The following is a 14,420-nucleotide window of genomic DNA, read 5'->3' as shown; positions in this document are numbered from 1 at the left end:
TGTAAATAATTTTGTTGAATCATCAAAATAGTTATATAAGACGTTCAAATTGGTTATTGTACTATAGTTTAAAATTTTTTTGCTTCATTACTCGTCATACTTAAGATTCTTACGTAATTATTTTGAATAAATAGATAATCGAATTGTTTTGATAATTATTTTTCTTTCATTATTTTCTGATTTTAAATCATTTTCAGATTAGTATGTAGCTAAATTTGTAGGTACTTCAGCAAAATTGTTCTTTCCGTGTAAAAATAGAAGAAGGCAGAAATTATACTTGCAACGAAACGTTTATTCTCATAATGTATACATAATTTTTTTTTAATTGAATACTTCGCGAGAGATAGTATCGCGTAATGATATGTCATCGACGGTTGCGTCTCGTGAATCAGCCTGTAGCGATGCACACAGCGCAGCCATTGAAACTCGCCGCGTACAGCGACGAAAAAGAAAGGGAATTCGAGGGAAAAGTATATATAGCAGACGTGGAAGATGGAGAGAAAGGCGACGAGAATGAGGCGCGGCCGTATTTTCGGGTGACCGTGGCCCTGCCCTCGGTTTCGAGGCATCGTTTATGTGCCACTCGGTGCATTCTACTACCATTGCCGAGTGTATGCATCTGTATGCGTGTATGTGTGTGTGTGTGTGTATGTACGATGCATCGGACACATTTATATTTGGCTGGAGGGCGGAGCGGGTTTGGCGTTGTGATGATGCTAGTGCATACATTCATTCGTGCGTGTGTATGTATGTGCATACACGCTCACACAAAAACACACACACACACACATACACACGCATACGTGTTTATGTATGTGTAGAGAGGGTCAGTGGTTCCGGCGGTTTTATTATTCGGCACTGCGCGCCGAGTTAACCCAGGTCAGTGTGTGGTAAAAAAGCCATACGTTCGGCGAGGCTGCCACACGAACATCCGTGCGACGAAGCGGGAAGAAACGCGAAGAGAAAGGAGGAAAGAAGCGAGAGGGATGGCGAGCGGGAATGGGAGGAGGAAAGAGGGTGACGCAAATGTGCACGGCGTGTTATACGCACGCATACACGTTGAAAATGCATTCGTGATACGAACGACCGTCGATCGCCGTGTTCGTTGCCAAACCAGGCTGCGTCTGTTCGTCGCGGTTCGCTCACTCTCGAACGCGAGCGAGTTTTGCGCGCAACGTGAATTTTCAATATTCTTTTCGCTCTTTTCGTGACGACGAGGAATAGGCTGTAAATACAGAATATATACCATGCGAGAAATCGATTAATTTTATCCGCTAGCAATAAAAGGAGTTTTATCATCAAGCGTGACATAGAGAGACTGAAAGAGAAAATCGGATTTATAAAAAAAAATATTTTGAATTTTATTTCACACTACGTAGAATGCAAATACACATGTTGTTTTAAGATGAAATAAAAAAGATAATGTATATTGTGTTCCCTGACACAAGTCAATAGATAGCAACCAATATCATGTATCCGTGATGATGACAATTTTGTTGGAGTTCTCTATTAATAGAGAAGATTGCTGATAGAGAGAGAGAGTCACAATGCCTTCATACGTAAGCGACGTTGAGACAGAAATGAACCTTAAATGTATATCGTGATATCTCTAGAATTATCGGGTGATAAATAACTTGTGAGATAATGCCTTAATCCGAGATCTGACGAATCCATTTAGCTAATTAGACGAGTGCAACGAAATCCTTTATCCGTCATATTTCATTTTTCATTATTATTACTATACTGTTCTCTTTTACATTTGCGTGCTTCCATATTTGGATTTTCTCTCTCGCGCTACGCGCGTTCGCGTATATATGTGTGTTCGTCGAAAGAGCCGCGTGAGACTGGCGTATTGTTAGTACTCAAAATTAGAGCAACTGATATCTGTCCTGGAAACACTGAAGCCTGTGTGCAGCATGTCGCTTCATACAAAAAAGCCACGGACATAAACTCGATAGTTGAAAATGCCGAACGAATATTCCGGTAAGCGACAAGCGTTGTATTTTCGCTTCGACGATAAACGTATATAGCGAGTAGCATAATTAAAAGCGTATACCTCGGAGATATAATATTTTTGCAGTTTATCTGGCTATATACGATAATGATTCCTCTTTTTTTTTTATAATTTCATGCAAATAGAGCTATTACGACGCAACACTCTTATCACCGTAAAAGTTTTAAGAAACTAAATCGTCTGTTACGTTTTGTTGGTCTCGTTCGACTAATTATGTCTATGCACGCATAGAACGAAAGAAATGTACAAGTTGGCGCTGATAACGAATATTCGATCCTAAGTAATACAAGTAGATGATATCAAGACTGCAAAATTCAAAGTAACTAACGAAAAATGAATAAAATCGTATTCGAATTTAATATACCGATTTTTATCAGTTTAATTCGATAATTATAAAAATAATTATAAAAATTGAATGAACGTTTTTAAAATAATTTCGGAGAAACAGTTGCTACAATTAAATAATACAATATCTCAGTTGATACGATATCTCTTAATGTTAAAATTCTTGATTGTAACAGTACTCATTATTTATTTCACCATAGTACGTAGTGGACGTACGTAACGTAATTAGAATTAAGCCGACGTGCATACAGGTGTACGGTATTCTTCTCGGTTCCCATCGAATTACTGCTCAGTGCCCTTGAGACAAAGGCGGGTGCGTGAATTTTAGAGCGGTTCGGCCGCGAGCCGCGCGATGAAATCACCATTGCAAAAATCGATTTTCCGTATCCGTAAATACTACTGCGTCGCGTGATGCAGCGTTCAGGTGACGGGAGTGACAAAGAGGGGCTCATAAAGGCGCGTCGGAAGGAAGGGAGAAAGTAATATGGAGGGATACACGACGCGGGGGCCGAGCTCGAAGAGATAGGAGGGTAGAGTGGTTTGGCTCGGTGGTAGAGTTTCGCCAGTTAGCCGGGTTTAAAACAGCTGCCGAATTTCCCTCTCGGTCGAGAGAGTGAGAGTGACCCATCGAGAGCGAGTGTGTTCCACATCGCGTTTCGCCGTTCCTCCTCCTCTCCACCCTATCCTCTCCCTTCGTCCCTTCCCCGGACACAAGCCGGCACAGCCGGCAGCACATGCACATGCACATGCACGTGCACATGTACAAACAGCGTTGCAGAGTGCAGACTGCCATGCCGGGCCATTTGCGCGCATCCATGCGCGCCTCCTACGTGTATACGTCTATATAGATATCAGCGGGTCAACGTGGAAAGCGCCCGCACCTACACACATACATATTCGTACATGCATATGCACATGTATTCCACAGAGAGGACACGCACATTCAGTATACATGCGCTATACGTGACCGAACACGCGACTGTGCAAAGCGAGCTCTCGTACAAACCTTCTCACGCAGCACATATACTCGTATTGCCATGCAGTGCACCGATCAGCACGTGGCGAAGATACGTACGTACGTATTGTGCACGCGCGTGTACGCCCGTGTGTCAATTGCACGCTGCGTGCGTGTGCGCGCGGGCGTTGATGCAGCGAGAACGACTCTCCGCGCGTGTTCGCATCCGTGTGTATGTGCATCCGTTGCACCGAGGATTCTGGATGTCGTGCGGGCCCATATGATAACCAGGACGCGTCCCGTTCGAGTTTTCCACTCGTCCTTTACTTCGTCGAGAGCTTTTTCCTCGGTATACCTCGAATCGTTTTAGAATCATTCGCCCGCTCTCCTGGTTGTCGGCACATTCCTCGAAACGTGAGAATATTTTCATAAGCGCATTGAAGGTAGGGATATGCGATTTTCAAAATTGTACATCGCGACTGCGATCTTCCTTAAAAATCGCGTATGAACGCGATATATCACATCGCGATTTCTATATGCGTATGTTATACATTTGTTCAACTATTTGTTTTCGTCACATAAAAAATCTTTGATAAGTTTTAGAGCAGTGATAGCTAATCAAATGATAAGAAATATTAATTGGTAGAACGCAGCAAATACGAAAGCATTTATTTTTTAGTCTAATAGCATTGAAAAATTCCTAATAAAATTCGGATTACGTTTTCAAAGAAAAAATACCTTTATGAAATAGAAAATCATATCGGTTTTTTATTACATGTTAGTCGAATTGTTTGCATGACTTAAAAGAATTAAAAAAAGAAGCAGAATATTTTACTATACAAAATATTAAATAATTATACAATAATTAATATAACATTCAAAATTATTAAGTTAAATTAAAGGAATTAATCATTAAACGGTATATAAATACATATTAATTTTTATACACAATATAAAAAAAGGTAAATATTTTTAATATCTTGTCATAAATAAAACTCGTGCACGCTCATAATAATTTTAAATTTATCTTTTTAATTCTCTACTTAAATATCAAATTTTAACAAAATACAAAATTTTAACGAATTAATAAAGAGGAACAAATTTTTAAACAGATAAGTTAACCATATTGAATGTTACAAATAAGTATTTAATAATCGAAAAACCAAATATACATTCATCATAATATTTAAATCATGTGAAGTAAAGATAATTTTTATTTATTATATATATATATATATATATATATTAATGTTTAATAAATAAATACTTCATTACGTATACAATTTAAGCTACGTTTGCAATTTTTAATTGCAAGCGATTTTGCGATTAAAAATCCAGTTATATATTATATATAGCACTGCGATTCAAGAAAAGAAAATCGCGATGCTTGCGAGATCACAAAATCGCACATCTAACTAAGAGCGGAAGAAGGAAAGAATTTTTAAGTCGGATATCGTACTATTGTTTTTCTCCTTACTCGTATTTGAAATCTCCTAGTATTAGAGCTTTAGATTTACAAGAAGCATAGAATTTTTTACCATCATTTTTTATCTAATAACCATGTTATATTAAAGAATTAACTAAGCTTGCTTATTATTTATTACTTATTAAATCAGATCTTAAAAATAGCCAAAATAATCAAGAGGAAAGTTGTCGGCATCCGCAAAGAATTGCATTATTCTTGTATATCTAGAAGTATATCTCTTGTATATCTCTATACATAGAAACGGTGATCAGCGCCATCGAGTGAACTATATAAGGGTAAACTTGCATTAAGGAGTTTTACATTTCTTGATGAGCGCTGTTACGAGCAAGATGCAACGTAATGTTTTAATGAAAGGAAAGTAGACATCTGTCCTCTTACAAACTTCATTCAGAACAAGTCATCTACACGGGGATGAAATAAATGAATGCCTACTTTTTATAATCAAGAATTTTAGTATAAAAGCTGTATTATTTAAGTATGTTTTTTTTAAATTTATGTTGAAAAAAAGATTTATTCAAACTACTTTTACGATTACTCGTAAACTCGAATAAAACTAAAAAATAATGCGAAATGAAGATGTGTTCGCTACCAGAAACAACTCAGAACTAAATATACTAGATCGAGAGGGATCTCCGTTGGAATGAAAGAAGAGGAATGTTAGTTAAACGATGAACAATAATGCGACGTGTTCTAGTACCGAAATACCGATATATATTGAAAAAAATACTAAATTAATAAATAACTAATGTTAATAAATATTTAAATAGTTCTAGATAAATATTTATTAAATGTAAACATATATTTATTTAATATTATACAAAAACCATTAATTTGATTTAACTATTCAATAAATATTTATTTGTAAATAAATACTTTTAATACTATTCAAAGAAATATGTATTAAGTTTTAGTAAATTTTGTTTTCAGTGTGAGGATTTTTAGAAAAAGGGAAGGACATAAGGATCACGATATATGATGCAAATAAGATATTTAAATTGGACTAGTATGTATCTGTTTGTGGATTAGAAATTGGGAAAAGTATCTCATTGTCAGATAAAAAGTAAATGAATGAGTCATAAAATAAGGGTTTCAGTAGATAACAGGAAGATTTATTAGTAAATTTTATTTTTTTTAATATTGTTTATTGAAAACATTTTGTAAATTTAAGAATAGAAACGTGTTGCAGCATGTAACAGTGTGCCATTAGCGAGCAAACCCCTGAACGAGATGACATGTACCTGGCGACTCTCTAAATGCGGCCGAAATTACTTTAATTAGCACATTAATGTTAAATAAACACTGACGAAATGCGTCATTGTCGTTGAATTTATACTTGGATATTATTTATAGGATATCTATAGAGATATTTATTGATACGTTCTTATACATAGATATATATTTTTATAGTACAGAAATCTTTTCTCTTTTTGCGTTATATGTCAAAAAACATTTGAATCTCCGCAATGGATTAATTTCTGAGATCGTATTCTTCAATTTCAATTCGAAGACGTATGGCCGAACGAACTTTGCATAATCGACTGTTATTGGAGCTATTGAAGACGGTTCACGGCCGTCAGTTCGCGATTGAATTGGAGCCGAAAGACGTGGCCGTTTTATGATCGAGATCCCTTTTTACGGGCCTCAAGGCTAACGCGTCTGCGAAAGTTAAGATCGAATTTATTTAGAGGAAGGCCGTCGCATCTCTCGATACGAGCGATACTTTAGGATGATCCGCGTATTTATGCCGTGCGCGAAACTTACCTTCCCACGCCGGAATATTACGTTTGTACCCCGGCGGTTACACGATCGTGTGCGGTTACATTATCTACGACATTGCCGGAAACCGTCGACATTTTTGTCTACGTGGGCGTAGCCCCGCCACGCCCAGACAATGCAACAATGTACTCGATTTCCGAAAAAAAGGTAAAACGAAGTCACCAGCTGTAGTTTCGACGAATCGAGGTTAGTAGTCTGCCTGTAACTGCCATTTGGCGCTATTGGATTATAACAACAATGCTGGGTCTTCTATTCGCGTGCGAAACATGTGGGTGCCGGTAACGCGGTCGCATTTGATCGATATTACCGAGTTGTCAGCTTGCACGTACATTATGACGCTTTTCTGTGCGTCATTTCAGAATGTCATTCTCTGTGTTTTAACATTCTTTACCCTTCTACGCATTTTTCAGTTCCCTACGGTGAATGGATTTTTCTATTAAAAGAAAGATTACTTATTGATAAACATAATAACGTGCAATATACATGTATAGAGTAAAACATAGTAATAATATTTAAATTTAATATTTTTCTTTCTCTCCTCTTCGTGAATTAGTTGCATACATGTATATAATCATAACTGTATTTATTCATACTTGAGGTTTTATACACGGAGAGCGATAATTCTGTGTGCGTTACTTACTTAATTAACGCACGAAGAAATATTACACACTCGCAATGCAATCTTTTCGTAATTATCGATTAATTAAAAATACTCTTGTGGTGTGAGAGATCAAACGGTTTAGTTTAGTTACATTATCAACATTTCCATAAATCCATATTCACATTTCTATAAACTACGTGTCGCGGGTTAAACAAACATCTATTAATTGCGCGGTTTTACGAGTGTCGTGGAAACACGTGAGTTTTCACTCGTCAAGTATGCGAGCCACGCAATAATTAAATATCCGAACCATATAATAATTATGATATTAAACGTGCGCTTTAACCCTCCGCGGGGTCCCGCGGGACGCCGTAGAATATTAGGTCAAATTTGTACCGATCGATATTTCGTAGAGCGACGAATGGAGAAGTTGCTCCACGGTAACAGCCACGGGGGGCCCCGCCGAATCGCGAGTTGCTCCTAGTTTCTAGGAGTGGTGCAACAAGTAGTAACGGTGTTTATATCGCCGCCGTTGGCTACGATGCAGTGCAGGTCTGGGTGCACACACGTCCACGCGCTGTATGTACATGAGCGAGTAAATGGGTCGGCGGCAGCTGCAGCAGCAGCAGCAGCAGCAGCAGCCGAGTTATAAAGCGGCCACCCGAAATTTTCCAAGCGGGATGAAACGGGGGTGGCCCGCTGACTATCTCGTGCGTTATTCCGCAGTTGAAATACACCCGATGATCATGTACGAGGAAACTCAGAGTGGATACATAACCGGGACTAGTATATATATATATATATATACCGTATGTGCGCTGCTTCCGCGTGCCAATGTATACGTACGTACGTATATGTACGTACAGTCGATCGTCCAATGTCGCGACAACAGTTTTACAAAGGTAGAGTAGTGGGCGGACGAAAAAAAAAAAAAGTAATACGACGGTTTTTTTTTTGTGTACGTCCACGGGCAGCCGGCTTGTAATTGGCCAACCGCAAAAGTTCGTTAACGTCGATGAGAGAAAGAGTCGCGCCAAAATATCCGTTTCAGTAGCCGCAGTCAACAGATGACGATATGTATTTATCGGGTATCGCGTTTACGTAACTTAGGCTCGTATACATTGTGGGAGGACGATAGGGTACGATAACGATTAACCCTTTCAGAGGGTTCTCTTTTATAACTTTTTTTATGCGGCAGAAATTTTAATGTAAAATCTATTTTAAATGTATTTTTTATGTAGAGAAATAGTGCAAAAATTAAAAAATTGTATTCTTGACATTAGAAAAATTGATTTTAGCATTTAGTAAAATATTAAAGTAAAAATTGAGTAGATACTCAATTGGTGAATAATTTTTTGATAGAAATGTATACATCGTGTTATTTTTCAGTCTATTTTTTTTAGCTTAAATATATTGAATATTATTTTATTGAATATTATTTTATTGATAAAAGTTTGTCTGCAATATAGAAAAAAATTGACTAAAAACATACATTTTTTACGGAATTTTTTCCATTAAGCGATATCTCATTATCGTTTCGCGCGACTCCGCATTTTGTTAATCCGAAATAAAAACGACATTTGCACACATCCCGTTTTCCCGTTATTTCCCGTTTTCGCAACGCTGGCGAATATAACTTTACGAGATAAACGATTCCAAATAAATCGCGTGTAAAATTTTATTTTTATGCGTTACTTTCAATTTTTGCGCATCATTGATTTGTACTACATCGAATTTATTTACTCGCAAAAATTCGTGAGCATCAGGTGCTACCAGTTTCCACTTGATCGCACAAGACTATCTCATAAACTATTATATAAACAATTAAATAATTCTTTCTAGTCTGGACGATATTTGCGAAATTGATTGTCAAAATGGCGATTGGATTTACAGAGGGATTACCAAAGATAACGTTAAATTTGCAAGGACGCGTGAAATAATTTCTCAATAAACGATCAAAGAGACGTGAAACAAAGTTTACATTGTACCGAATTTTCGCTACGCTGAACGCGTTACGCGCAGCTTTCGTCTGCGGATGATTTTCGGAAAATTGGCCGTTAATAACCATAAAATCCAGTTAGCCGAATCTTTTCGCGCGTGAGCGCGACAATTGAGCGTTGCGACGCGTTAAATATCTATTAACTTCCGGTTTAGTCATGAATTCATAATACGCGCCCAGCTCAAACGATTTGTTCCGCTGAGTTAGATTTATTGTACGTATTATTAATATTTCTATTAAACGTCCGCTGGGCATATAGCGCACGTGTTTTTAGACCCATTTGGCTTTCGCCGTTTTACACACGCCATACTTTTTTCGTTTTTAGTGCGTGCGCAATTTGCGTATTTCATACCCACCACCGTGCTAGACACATGTGCTTTTTTAAAGAGAAAAACGTATTATGTATTAAAACAATATCACGCCGCACGCACAATTTTTTCCACGTATTACGTTGGCTCGCACTTTGATCCGCGATCCTTTTTCAAACTCATCATGCGAAAATTTAACCCTTAATTGGTGTGATAGGGTACGACTGATGTAACAGGGTCATACAATTGCTGTAGTAGGGTTATATACAGACTTTACCAGCTCTGTCATGCGTTTATTATTTTAGTCGTTTGCGTTATTTCGCGAAGTTTCAAAACACACGACACGAAAGGGCTATAAATATCAGTCTCGTAAAATTACATGTATTTTTTGTTGGGGTATCTCTATGTGCTAATAAACAACGATATCATTGATGCAATAATTAATTGTATTATAAAAAACTGTCATCGATTTTTATAATATATTTTAATGTAAAATATGTTGAACATAATTTTTCGAAAAGTAATATTTTAGCAATTATTATATATCGTTATTTATTCAAGCATATGAATATTTTCGAGAACTTGTCAAATCGTATAGCAATGTCAAATGTTCTGTATATATAATTATTGTAAAATATGTAATATAATTTTAAAATGTTTAACTTAATTTTCGGAAACTATTGTTTTAGGAACTTATATATATTGTAATTTATTCAGTCGTTATGAATACTTTTGAGAATTTTTCAAACTGTATTTGATGTCAAATGTCTTTTATAACGCATTTATATAAAATGTTTAATATAACTTTTAAAAATTATTATTTCGCAATTATTATACATTGTAATTTACTTAATCGTTGTGAATACTTTCGAGAACTTGCCAAATTGTATTATTACTTCAAATGTCCTTTACAATGCATTTTAAAATATTTAACATAATTTTAAAAAGTTTAAAATAATTATTATTTTAGTAATTATATATCTATCATAATTTAAATCGTTATGAATTTTCAAAATTGTGTTGGTACATCCAAATCTTAGATGTGTAGAAATTGAACCAAAATAAATGTGATGGATGCTCGCACTGAATTTATTTTTGCTCGACGATATACAAGTGATGAAATGGACCGATAAGAGCACGCAAGTCAACGGAGATGGAACGCATCGTCGTCAGTCGTTCCGAAGGAAGCAGTGAAATTATTTCGAGCCGCGGTCGTTCACTTTGTTTGCGCTCGTGCCAAGCAGCCAGTGTGCGCTCTGATGCCGACTGTACCTACGCGAGCGGTATGTAGATGATGGTATACATATGTGCACATAGGTCGGTCCTCGCGCAACAAGTAGGTATCGCCAAAATATGACCGTGCGCGACCGGTACATAGAGAACGAGAGAAAGAGGGAAAGAGATAGAGAGGAAAGAGAGGGAGAAAAGTAGAGAGAGAGAGAGAGAGAGAAAACGAGAGCCGGTGCAAGATGCATGCCACGGCATGCTTGCGCTCGAACACCCGCGTAACACCGGAGGAATCCGCCACGACTCCTCAAGGTTACCATCGCGGAAAAGCCGGAGCGTTCCACGCCTTCGCGACGCGCCTCCGACGAAAATAGATCCCGTCGACCGGAGCGGAGATTGCCGACAGAGTGGAAAATTGGCTTAATTCCGCGACGTGTAAACGAGCGCTTAAGTGTGTCGAGAAAGTTTTATGGGTTATCGCGGCGCGGAAACATTGGCGTCGTGCCAGCCGGCGCGCGCGGCCGGCGACGGCGGCCGACCCTGCGGGCTAGATCTCCACAGTCGCTGGATTATTAATTGTTTGACGATCCGTTAAGTCGTACTTCCATGAATTATTAACGGTACGCTTGACGGGGGAGAGTCTGGCTGGGCAGTGAAAATTCAGACTGTGAATGGGACCGTCTGTATACCGCGCTGTGCCGCGTCTTTCACGTTCTTTATTAGAGTATCTTCCACAAAATACTTCGAGTAATTCAACCCTTACTCTACAAGTATCGGTCACTAGTGAGCGATTCCTGTTCGTGCAAGTTTCTTTGAGTCTTTCGGTAATTATAAATTATACTACATTTTATTATTTTCCAAAATGAAGTTTCAATATTTATTCTAAAAAGTTGAAAGTATGTTGGTTTTTAGAGATTTTTTTATCACTTTGAATAGGTGAAAAAAACGGACGGATCTAGTGACTCCCACCCCCGTTTGTATGGATGAGACACCAAATTGTATCCCTGTAAGGATTAATAACTATGATCGAGCTACATGAAGTGGTTCGAGAAAGTTTCGCATTTTTCGTATTTAAATTTTGCACGTTTGGTTTGAACATTTACGTAAAAAGTGAACGATTGTTGTTATTCGCAATAATTTTTCTTATTGTTAGTAAGCATTTTATCAAGCATATCGCTGGATGAGCTTAAAGAAAGCCACGTTGTCTGCTGGAGAAGAGAATATCCACTCAGCAATTTTCTATTTCACAGCGAAAACATTCTCTTCCGGATACAGTTTTGTTTGACGTATTTCAACGTTGCTGCTTTTCATGTCGGCTCTTTTGGGTGCTACGAACTCGGGACTGACATTCCTTGCAAATCGCTACTCGGTTTCGATGGTTCCCGTGCGCCGCCCACGGTCCCACGATCCCTGGGACGATTTGAATGCGGGAGACGAGCACGGTCGATCCCGGCGCGAGAACGCGATGCAAGCGGCATACTAGAATCGTTTCTGGATCGCCTCGATCTTCAATGCTTCCCTAAGCAACTTGGCGAGTAACTTGGCATTCGAACTACCAGTATTCTTTTGTGAGGAAACTTTTGTCTTTGACTAAAAAGCCACGAAAGAATTAACAAAAATTATATATATATATATAAATTTTATATATACATAGATATATACATAATTTTGAATTTGATAAAACAAAATAAGATTTATGCACTTTGAGGATGAGGGACTATTTTTAAAATTTTATAATTTTTTCGAATAAGATTTGTTACAATTCATTATTTCATTGCAGGTATTCCTTGTTTCAAAATGTAACATTGCTTCAATGCTACTACACTGAAAAAAGGAGTTTAATAATAACTACTAAATATTAAGTAAAATAATTTCCAAATTATCACCAAACGATTGATTGTATTATTATATTTGATAACATAATACTAAATAATTTATAGAAAAGTAAAATTCATTACATTAACCGAATATGCGATTAAAATTACTCCATTCAATATTTGGTAACTATTATTAGATTCTTTTTTCTTATCAGTGTACAGTGATTTTTCTATTCTGTAAAATATTGATAAATAAAAAAATTTATAAAACGTAGGTAATTAATATTATTATGAAAATATTTTTTAAGAAAGTTGCAGAAAATTTTATTATTGTAGAAAAATATCAAAACGATTAAAGGCGCGTAGATATCTTTATCGATATCATTCTCGTGTACGTTTGATGCAATAAAGTGCGGAAATGTCGAAAATAATGGCGATTGAGAATAATGGCAGCGCGACATGTTTGTTCTTAATTAATACTGGAATGTGTCGCAATCCGTGGCAAAAGTATCGCGGGAATCGGCGGCTTCTAATGAAACCGCCGTCGGATAGATTAATATCATAGGGGAAAACTATTTTTGGCTCAAGGGCGATCGCGCGAATCGTGCGACGAGTGTCCCGTTCGTTGATTGCGACTCGACACTCGGCAGAGAAAGGTGGCTGCTGCTGCTGCTGCTGCTGCTGCTGCTGCGACTCGTAGGGACGAGTACTTACGTAATGCCAATTATGGTGTCTACGATACTTGCGAGTAAACATCGCTTCGTTACGGTGCGTTTATGCACGCGTTATTCTGTGTCAGCATACCTTGCACTTACTGTTACCGCAACAACGCCGCGGTGCGAAGACACCCTTTTGCTGTCGCTCAGTTGTCCCAGATAGCACGAGTGAATGTATCCACGGTACTACACGCGGTGTGTCGACGATCGTTTGCACTTTGACGTCAGAATAAAATAATAATATTCGTGCACGCGAGACACATATGTCACCGGTGTCCCGGCGACTTTATCTGTGAGTGATCTACGTAGATTCCGATCACGCGGATCTCGATCTCGCGCGAGCTAATGACATAACGTCGTGATCGATAGCAATTTTAACGTCTTCCTGGAAATATTTGTCGACTTCTTTTTTTTCTTTTACATCGATGAATTGCGCTTTTTCACGATTGTCCGCCGTGTTTCTCACTCACCGTTGCGCGTCCGCCGCGATGTGTGCGTACAAATGTGCAAATGTACACAAACGAGAACTGATTCACCTAGGGAATTTTCCGAGGCGCGCGGAAGCGCCCGGTATACGCTTAATTACCGAAATATCGCGCTACATTTCGCAATTTGTTATTATCGAACGACAAGCTAGACGATTAATAAAACAAAGTACACTAATTAATAATAATTTGATTTGCGTAATGAGCGCACCAGCGCATTTGCATTTATTGACAAAGTCAATAATGATTTATCGATTCGCAACCGGCAAATAATTGTGGGGCAAATTAAATTGGAATTAGCGTAAAAGCGGCGCCCTTTCTCATTTTAATTAATTACCTTCGCGACAACGTGACGTGCGCGCGCGCGCGCGCGTGCATTGCCGGCGGCACGAGATGCCCTTTCGTAATCAAGGAGGTGCTATTTCTCTTAGCAAAAATAATGTGCACACACGACGTAACGAGACGACGGTTAATTATTTAACCCCGTGATTGAATAATGCGTCAAATAAACGGTAAATTCGCCTATATATAACTTTTGGTTTTTTTTTGTTTTTTTTTTATTTATTTAAACCGATTTCACGAAGAATTTAATCTTGATCCGCTCGCGTGGTGAATCGCTGATGTGGTTTATTAACGCTGCTAGATTTTTGCTAAATTTTTACGCGCAACATTTACATAAACATTTTCCGTG

At 37.8% G+C, this 14,420-nt stretch overlaps 1 protein-coding gene across 1 annotated transcript in view; it reads left to right on the top strand.

The window, feature by feature from the left end:
- Positions 1-14,420, top strand: part of Eip93F (Ecdysone-induced protein 93F) — a 161,709-nt gene that overhangs the window by 10,529 nt on the left and 136,760 nt on the right. The window lies entirely within an intron of this gene.

The sequence above is a fragment of the Acromyrmex echinatior genome, chromosome 1, assembly GCF_024713525.1.
Source record: "Acromyrmex echinatior isolate Ae372 chromosome 1, ASM2471352v2, whole genome shotgun sequence".
Taxonomy (NCBI): Eukaryota; Metazoa; Arthropoda; class Insecta; order Hymenoptera; family Formicidae; genus Acromyrmex; species Acromyrmex echinatior.
This window is presented reverse-complemented; position numbering and strand designations above follow the sequence as displayed.